The following is a 9,849-nucleotide window of genomic DNA, read 5'->3' on the forward strand; positions in this document are numbered from 1 at the left end:
AGGGGCCATAGTAAACGCGAATTTTAGTTTAACAAATTAAGAAATTAAGTGATTGAAAAGATATAAAACAATAAAAAATTAATTCACAAACAAAGCACGAGCGTAATATAAACGCAGAATAAACCGTTATACCGTTTTAACAAACTCAATAAGCAAAGAGCGAAAAGCAACCGGTTACGATGACAGTTCGACGGTGAATGGAAAAATATTTTAGAATTGACAAATATTGTAAATCAACAACAGCTAGGTTGCCACTTTTCTCACATCTTTCTTAGAACAAACACCAGAATTATGTTCAATTTATCATTTTTAGCTTTTGCCATCGTCGCGAAAAGCCGCTTGTAGGCAAAGGCATGCTCGGGAAGATGTTACGGCGTCTGTTTTTATGAATGAAGCGAGGTCGCTTGTGGAATATGCGCTTGCGGTGTGAAATCGTTTTTGTTGTAAAATTTACTACATTTGGGTTTAGCCAATTTGGCTGCCATATTGTCTTTTGATACTTCGGCTATTTGGACAATTGTTGTTTTCGTAGAACAATGCTTAGATTTTTTGTTGGTGATATACTCACATGTGTACATATATGTATGTATGTTTGTATGCTTATGCATTATTCGTTCGGAAGTGTATACCAATATGTGCACATATGTATAAGTATATATGAATGTATGAACATGCAGTTTAACGCGCGCACATGCGTATACATGCTATCATATGAGCAGATAATAAGATTAATATGATACACGATATACATATTTATACTATATTGTTGTGATAAATACAATTGAAGAAAGAAAATGTCACAATGCAATGCAAAGAACTTATTTTTCTTCAATATTCCCTGATTGCGCATACATGCTGTGTTATCATGAGCCGTACATATGTATATCATTTCTCTTCATATTCACTGGTTGAGTATGTGTGAGAACTGTTAAAGTTGATATCATTTCACATCGTTGTGAGGTAAATCCCCTATCACAATCCTATAAAATGTTCGACATCGATCCTGCACCTTCTCTATGTTTATACATTCTCTGCCTTGGCCTTGTTACACGTAAATTTTAAATATTAAATACATATTAATCCTAATTAACAGATAAAAGCTACAATGAGAGGAGCAAAAAACCATATTCCAAATACCAGGAGTCGAATCGCAAACAACACCCGCATAACCAAGAATACAGAGGCCATCACAACAAGGAAAGACGATCAATCATCTACGACTTCTTCATCAGAATACGTCCTTTCGAATCAAAAACCGCAAAATGTTAATCCACTTGATGCCAAATCAACACTGAAGATATCTGACGCAATTCGTTTTTTAGCTATATATGAAGTTGATCCTAAAACTTTAAATGAATTTATAACCAATGTGGGAGAAGGGCACTATTTAAACGCCATGTGGTCAGTTACTATTAAGATCGATTCGAAATAAAATCGAAGGGAAGGCTAGCGAAAGCATCATCGAAGCTGGAGCCAGTCTCAATTGGGAAGAAGTTAAGGACGCTTTCATTTTACATTGCGCGGACAAGAGAGATGAACCCACTCTTATGTTTGAGCTCCACAATTCTGTGCAGGAGGGTTATTCTTTACGTTTACTATATGACAAAGTCTGTGAGATTAAGTTAGCATTATTTAGAATAGCGGAAACCACAGAATCGGAGCAGATCGTGGTGAAGACAATCAAAAATGCAGATATATGTCTCAACTCATTTTTGACAGGAATTAGGGGCCCATTAGGAGCTACAAACCAACAAACCTTCAAGAGGCCTTCGAATGGGCGTTAAAAGAAAAATAAACTTTTTTCACTCGAAAGAATATGAAAGGACCGGATCAAAACCGGAATATGGATCCCAACAATATTCTATTAGAAGTATAGATTATAAGAAAAGTATAGGAAATTATGAAAGACGTAGTCATAAACGTAGTAGTAACGACAGAAACGATAATAGAGGAAATGACAAAAGACGTTACTATAAGCATTATCGTAACGATTATGGCAATATTGATAACAATTACAAGAGAAATAACATGTTAGCAATTATGCCAAAACATAATGACTATAACCTTAACAATCAACAGAAACAATCCAATAGATAAACTACCAACTATCAGTATAGAAATTCAATAGGTAATGTTGATCAACAAGCACAAATGCACACTTTTAATGAAGCGGCAAATTTTGCACAAAAAGCTTCAGACAACAGACAGGATACCTTATAAATAAAGACAACAAGTCCAAACTACCATATATTATGGTAAATAAGGTTTTCGACAAAGCTCTCGAGTTCCATATAGATTCCGGTGCTACTTTTTCCTTTATTAACCCTAATTATATTCAAAAAGAAAATCAAATTAAATTACATACACCAATAGCCATCAACACAGTACTAAATAAATTTCAATTACATAACAAGACTATGATTCCATTGTTCAGTGAATTCTCTGATTTGTCACAATGTCATTTCTTTTATTTGATTTTCATCCATATTTTGATATTTTGATGGGCTAGAAGAGAAATCAATGAAGATTATTCATATACCAGTAAACGTCACAAACGGATTCTTCTTGTTTGAAGCCACTACTATTTCCGAAGACATTGTAATATATTGCTGAAAATAATCTTAGTTATATTGAATTTCAAAATTTGTCCAGCCAAGACAAACAATTCTGCTTAGATACATACATATTTAAAAGTACAGAACTGCAGAGAACAAGATTATTTTGAAGTCAACTTAGTTCAAAAAGAAAATAACGAAACGACATTCGATATTCATGATTTTAATACTTATATACGAAGTCAGCACCTTAATAATGAAGAAATTACTCAACTCAAAGAACTCTGCTTAGAATTTCCATCTTTCAAAGATGGAAATATCTTACCTTTCACTAACTTAATCAAGCACAGAATTAGAACTACAGATGATATTCCCATTCACACTAAACTATTTCGTTATAGGCAAAAAGAAAGACTAGAAATTAGGAAAGAAATCGATAACCTGCTCGAACAAAATATAATTAGACACAGTTATTCTCCATGGAGTACTCCAACGTTCCTAGTATCAAAAAGAATGGACGCCTCAAATACAAAAAAAAAAATGGCGGTTAGTGGTAGATTATCGCACATTAATTGATCCTAACATCAATGATGTGTTACATAGAATTGACAGGGCTAAATACTTCACAGCATTAGATTTAGATAGCGGTTATCACCAAATCGAGATGCATCCGAAAGATATTAGGTTGTCAAAAAAGTCTTGCGGCATTTTTGCGGTATTTTTATTGAATTTTCAATTGTTCATAAAATTTTTTTTGATGACTCATGCCCGGCTCTTGACCAATGCTACGGCTGCTACTATCCCGGTCTCTTTCGACCAATTCAGCGATTTTATCGCAATTTTCGACGACAGGCATTCCGGAGCATGGCGCATCTTCGACCACTTCTACACCAGAACGAAAACGTTGAAACCATCGCTGTGCGGTGAAAATGGTAAGTGTATCGGGTCCATAAACTGCATAAATTTTATTTGCGGTTTGAAATGCATTTTTGCCTTTATCGTAGTAGTACTGTAAAATATGTCGTATTTTCTCTTTATTTTGCTCCATGTTTGCGACGCTATAACTCACGACCGACTTGAAAGAAACGACAATGAATCAAACACGTGTTAGAACGTGAAATAAACTTTCCAAAAAGGTATATCATGACGAATGAAACTAGAACTACGCGCTCTCAGCGCCAACTAGCGAAATACTGCAAGACTTTTTTGACAAACTAATATAAACAAGACGGCATTTTCCATGGAGGGAGGACACTTTGAGTTTGTAAGAATACCATTTGGCCTTACAAATGAACATGCCACTTTCCAAAGGATTATGGATAACGTTTTGGACGACCTGAATGGCATATGTTGTCTTATATATATAGACGATATAATAATATTCTCTACATCTTTAAAGGAACATATTAAAGATTTAAAAGCAGTCTTTAAAAAATTAAATAATGCTAACCTTAAACTGCAACCAGGAAAATCTGAATTTTTGAGAAAGGAAATTGAGTATTTAGGTCACGTGGTTACGGACAGAGGAATCAAACCAAATCCAAAAAAGATTAGTGCTATAAAATCATTTCCACTTCCAAAGCCTAGAAAACAAAGAAAATCATTTTTAGGTTTGCTCGGATGTTATAGAAAATTCATGTAAGATTTTGCTACGATCACCAAGCCCCTTGCTCAACAATTAAAAGATAAAGTTGAAGATTATAAAAACCTAGAATATCCGGATTTTTTAAAACACTTTACTGTTACGACAGACGCAAATAATGTGACACTAGGAGCAGTCCTTTCTCAAGGCCCACCTAGCAATGAAAAACCAGTATCATTTGCTAGTCGCACACTTACAGACACTGAATTAAAGTACTCAACCATTGAAAAAGAAATGATAGCCGTTATATGGGCTACTAAATATTTCCGCCCTTATCTAYATGTACAAAAATTTAAAATTAACACCGATCACAAACCACTAACGTGGTAAATAAATTTTAAAGAAACTTATTTTAAATTGGTTCGAAGCTGCAACTTTTTGAATATGATTATGAAATCTCATCTAAAAAAAGTTCTGAAAATGTAGTAGCAGTTTCACTTAGTCGCATTTCAGCGGAAGTACACACCAATATTTCTAAAGCAAATAACTGTAATGAAAAGACAAATGCAATTTTAACTGTAAATAAGCCAATTAATGAATACAATATGCAGATTATATTTAGAATTCATACAGATTCTCAAATAATAACATCAATCCCTTTGAAAAATAAAATAAGGAGAGTAGTCACGGATAGTTCATTTGATAATAAAAAAATAACAGAAATATTGAAAGCAATATTAAAACCAAATAAAGTATACGCTATTTTTGCTGCAGATGACATTTTCACTATCATTCAAGATGTACTAAAAGAATATTTCTTACCAACAAATCTTTACAAAATTGTAAGAGCTACTACAATACTGAAAAATGTTAGAAATATTGAAGAATTAATTATAGGAATACAAAATTATCATAGAGGCATATACGAAAGGGTAGCTCATTTAAATCATTTGCAGCTGGATTTCCAGCAAAGGATAGTCTGAACATAGTTAAAGCCATGAGAACTTTCCTTGTATTCTTCGGTACTCGGTACGCTACTTTTCACCGTTTTTGCTATATTTAAATAAGTAAGGAAGGGCTGAGTTCGGATGCAACCGAACATTTTATACTCTTGCAACTTGCAAGAATCAAAGACAGGGAAATACTTTTAAATGGAAAACCAATCAAGTAGAGTAAAGGCAGCCGGATGTTCGAAAACCCTGATAGTAATTATATAGGGGCTAGRTCAAGTTTTCGCTCAAATTTTTCTATTTTAGGCACAAAGATACACTGTTAAGAGTAGAGCACGTTCTTTTATTTACGTTAGGATAACTAACACATTGGCCGATATATGCGTTACAAAGTCACCCCGAAGTTCGAAACTTTTTATATTAGATATATGGGGCTAAGGGGAATATTGGTCCGATTCAACCCATTTTTGACATGCACGTTGACCGATATTTTCCATCAGAAGTCAACTGTACATGTATATGTACCGAGGTCTAAATATTTGGTACCTAGGGACTTGAAAAGTTGTTATTAGATTTAAGCAATTTGTGGTCACAAGGTGGCACACACTAAAGATATTATTCGTATTATAAATTCAATACCTTAAAATGTAATGTGAAAACGCGGTTTCTTTTTAAATGTTTTGGTTAAGTTATCACGTTTTAGATGTATCAAAATCGATCAGCACTAACTGCTGAACAAACAGCGAGAACTTAGTTGCGCACTTAATAATACTTCGGTCTGTGTTATAAATATGTCTAGCGAGTTTTAACAATGAATTTATTGGCTTTGACGATTTCATTTCCTCCTGACTATGGTCAAAGCCATTTGAGTCCTTTCCGCAATAAATAAAGGAACTTAAGAGATATCTTGTCATTGCATCAACTAGCGCTATTACCATTAATTCATATTGTGATGAACACGGATGATAAAAAAAACCGAATCGACAATCTCTCATAATAGTATCTTGCTTTTTGATTAATGGCGTTATCAGCGCCAAGAGGTAATTGTAAACTGCAACATCCATCCTTAGAAAGTTTTTGTAATGCTTTGGGCAAGATATTTCCAGTTCTTTTCTTACGCCCATCTTGAACCCAGGTTCGTTTTTTCTTGCCACTTTTTGCAATTTCTTCCTCTTCCTCCATTTCTAAAATTTCTTCAATCAGAAGAGCTGCCACTAATGCGCGTGCCATGTTTACTCGTTGAAAGCTGAACAAAAATGAAGTTCACACACATGCATGACCTTGTGAACGAAAACGCCAAACTTTTGCATCATGCCATGTTCGCGAACATGTGTGACCGTGTGAAGGCCGCTATTATGATATCTTGTAACTTGGGATTACAGGAAGTACTGAACAATATTATTAGGAAAATTTCAACTTAATACCAGAAATATAAACTTACCGATATATTTGGAAWACGATGAGTTGCACATTTGGCATTTTCTTACTATGATCCTTTACACCTAATTTACTGCTTCAACTTAATCTGTGAAGTGATGTACACATAGAGCGCGACACGACACGTGAACTGTTGTGGTTATAGCAAAGCACATACACGAAATAGTTACGATTATCAACAGGACAATAAYAGTAATAAGCGATTGGCTCGAAACTAACGGACTGGACCTAGCGGAGAGCAAGACCGAGGCGGTACTCATTACTGGCAGAAAAGTTCGGGAAGTTGCTACKTTCAGCATAAAGGGTGTAAGCATCACCACACAACCGGCAATAAAGTACTTRSGAATCATCCTTGATGCAAGGATGTCCTTTAAGGAACACTTAGAGTACATATGTGAAAAGGCTACAAAAGTGTGCAGAGGGTTGACCCGGTTAATGCYAAATACCCGCGGGCCAAAGCAAATCAGAAGACGACTATTAGCTGGTGTATTAAAGTCAGTCGCGCTGTACGGCGTTCAGATATGGGGAAAAGCCTTCCAAATAAAATCTTACCGCCGTGGCCTTTTTTCTAYRTATGCCACTTGCGCGCTGAGAGTGTGCTCTGCGTTTCGCACAGTATCGGAAGATGCTGCCCTAATAATCTCGGGCCTACACCCTTTAGACCTTTTGGCCAAARAAATCCAATGTCTTACAAATGRCAGGCTACCGCRTAATACACAGAAAAAAATKGCAAGGGCAGAGACGGTGAATCACTGGCAAAAACGCTGGCAGGGAAGCGAAAATGGGCGGTGGACATTCCGACTAATACCCAACGTTGAACCATGGCTAAACAGACCGCACGGCGAGGTAGATTTCCACTTAACTCAAATCCTYACAGGACATGGCTGCTTCAAAGCATATTTGAAACGTTTCGGACACGAAAATAACGACACATGYGATTATTGCGGAGGCGATACCGTCGAAAATGTAGAACACACATTCTTCTATTGCCCGAAATATAAGAATGAGAGGCAACACTTAAAAAATGCATTCGGTGTAGACCCAACTCCTGACAACTTGGTAAACTAAATGGTCGAAACAGTAGAGAAGTGGAAAACTGCTTGCGAAGTGGCAGCCAGGGTTATGAAATCCCAACGTGCTAGCGAACAGCGGCGGAGAAGAGAGCTGTTAAACGTAACGAACAACCACGACCTAAACACACTAACATTGACGTGATGGGAAGGGTTGGCGTCGGACAATGCAAATGCATCAGACCAACAGAGGAGGGGCCAAGTAAATGCAGCTTGTAACTGAATGCATTTTGACCATTATGTACGCATGAGTGTCACTCAACCATCCTCCCGACGTAATACTTGACGGTGGTACCGGGGGGAACGGTACAGGACGGTAGGAGGTTTAGTTCGGATTAAAGTTCCACACCGACATGGGGTCCAGGCTTTCGATGCTTCCTCCTCGTAAAACAAAAAAAAAAAAAAAAAACGACACGTGAACTGTAAATGGAGTCGTGAATCCTTCTACATGAACATTTGTAAGAAGGCAACGACATAACAATGGCTGGCATGTACACAAGATACACAAGACAGCACAGCTGTCCATTTTGTATGTACACATTTTCATTGTGGCCGCCTTTCCCTTAAATGAAATTTTAATATTTGGTTCAAAGTATTTTTTATGCAAAAAATAAGTAATTAGACAAATAWATTTGTAAAATAACGCCAGGTTTGAAAGAGCTTTGAATAATTTTACATATTACATATTAGTGGCATCACTCCTCTCTACTGTAGTCGTGCAGCTGTCTAAATAACTGTGTCCTTAAGAACGTATGGATTTTAATATTTGACAGATGGCGCTTGCAGTCTGCCCCGCTCTAAGTGTTCAATACTTGAGATAGTTATTTTTTCAATGAATGCAATACGCTGATTTTGCCCGTCCGTAATATTGACGTGCTTAGAGATTCAGGAAGAACATGAGGACAGATATAAAAGTCAAATAAATTTATGAATTTGTCTTCCACCAATTGTTTCTGTCAATGAATAAAAAAAAATCACAACTGCAACTTTAAGGGAAAGTACGCTTTGTTCGAAAATTGTTTTGAATGTTTTTAATAGCTCGTAAAGGTTTAAAGATAATGGGATATGTGATTATATTACATTTAGTAACATTTATAGTAATAGACAAATTCGTAGACTGTGAATGGTTTACTTTTATTTATGCTCACCAGTACAGTCACTTTTCGCCAAACAATGATAAACATTTGTTTAAATAGCTACATTAAAGAAAGCATCATTGAAAACTTCTCGTTTACTTTGCGCATGCCCTGAATTGAGACGTCATATGATTTGCATTTATTATCTATTAAAAATGTATGTAAACATTGACGCAGATATTTATGACGTAATTCTTGATATACATACACATAATTGCTAAAATCCAATCAATGGATAGTAAAAACTAAATCATTGTTCTAGTGCATGTATAGTATTTCAATAGTATGTAATTAAAACTACGCGCCCAGTCAAGCCCGATTTACAGTAATTTCGAAGTATTTTCACAAAATTTCAATCAATATGAATTAGGACGCCCCACCATTCAAATATTTTCAAACTTACATGCATGCGCCTTTCCATGCTCATATCTTAAAAACGTTGTATTTCAGGTTTAAATGTAATTGATGAGCTGAATGGCATGCTCATCAAACTTCTCCATTGGCAATTGAGGGTGCATCGAAAACGTCACGAGGTCTGCAACACTTCAAGTTTACATAAATAAAGTGCAGACTAAGACTAACAGTCAATGCGGTCAAGTTATTGGAATAGTGCTTAAGAGTTGTGCCCAAAAAAATTAGTGAAGTTTTAAAAGTTAGTATTCAAAACTACTTCAAATACAGAAAAAGTCAATTAAAACAATGAAAGCATGTGCAAAGTATTATAAACCTATGTATATATATATATATATATATTGATATATATAATTATAAATAAATTTAGTGGATAACACCGCAGTAGTAGTATAAAAACCCGTTTTTCTAAGTGTCTTCATACAAAACTATATTAGTGACTGCTTATAAATTATCACTATTTTACTAGAAATATTTTTGCCCTAACATATTCTTTACAACGCGTATATATTATATAATAGCATTTAGCGGTTTTTTCTATGATACTTCATATTATTTTATCATTATATATTTACCAAAAGTGTGTATACGATTAGGTGAATATTAACCTGTATATTAACCTGATCGTATACATATTTTGACACAATATTCTTAGCTTTCAGAAAAGGGCTAGATTTTTTAAAGGATATACATATGTATATATAAAAA

General features: G+C 35.2%; 1 protein-coding gene across 1 annotated transcript in view; it reads left to right on the forward strand.

Annotated features, from left to right (window-relative positions):
• Positions 1-8,762: 8,762 nt before the first annotated feature.
• The window catches only part of LOC108975198 (probable nuclear hormone receptor HR38), an 83,176-nt gene continuing 82,089 nt past the window's right edge, over positions 8,763-9,849 (forward strand). Inside the window, exon 1 of the mRNA XM_018943539.1 lies at positions 8,763-9,382. The gene's annotated coding sequence lies outside the window, so the exon portion shown is untranslated. The remainder of the gene's footprint in view (positions 9,383-9,849) is intronic.

This window comes from Bactrocera latifrons, unplaced genomic scaffold, assembly GCF_001853355.1.
Source record: "Bactrocera latifrons isolate USDA-ARS-PBARC rearing strain unplaced genomic scaffold, ASM185335v1 scaffold_626, whole genome shotgun sequence".
Classification (NCBI taxonomy): domain Eukaryota; kingdom Metazoa; phylum Arthropoda; class Insecta; order Diptera; family Tephritidae; genus Bactrocera; species Bactrocera latifrons.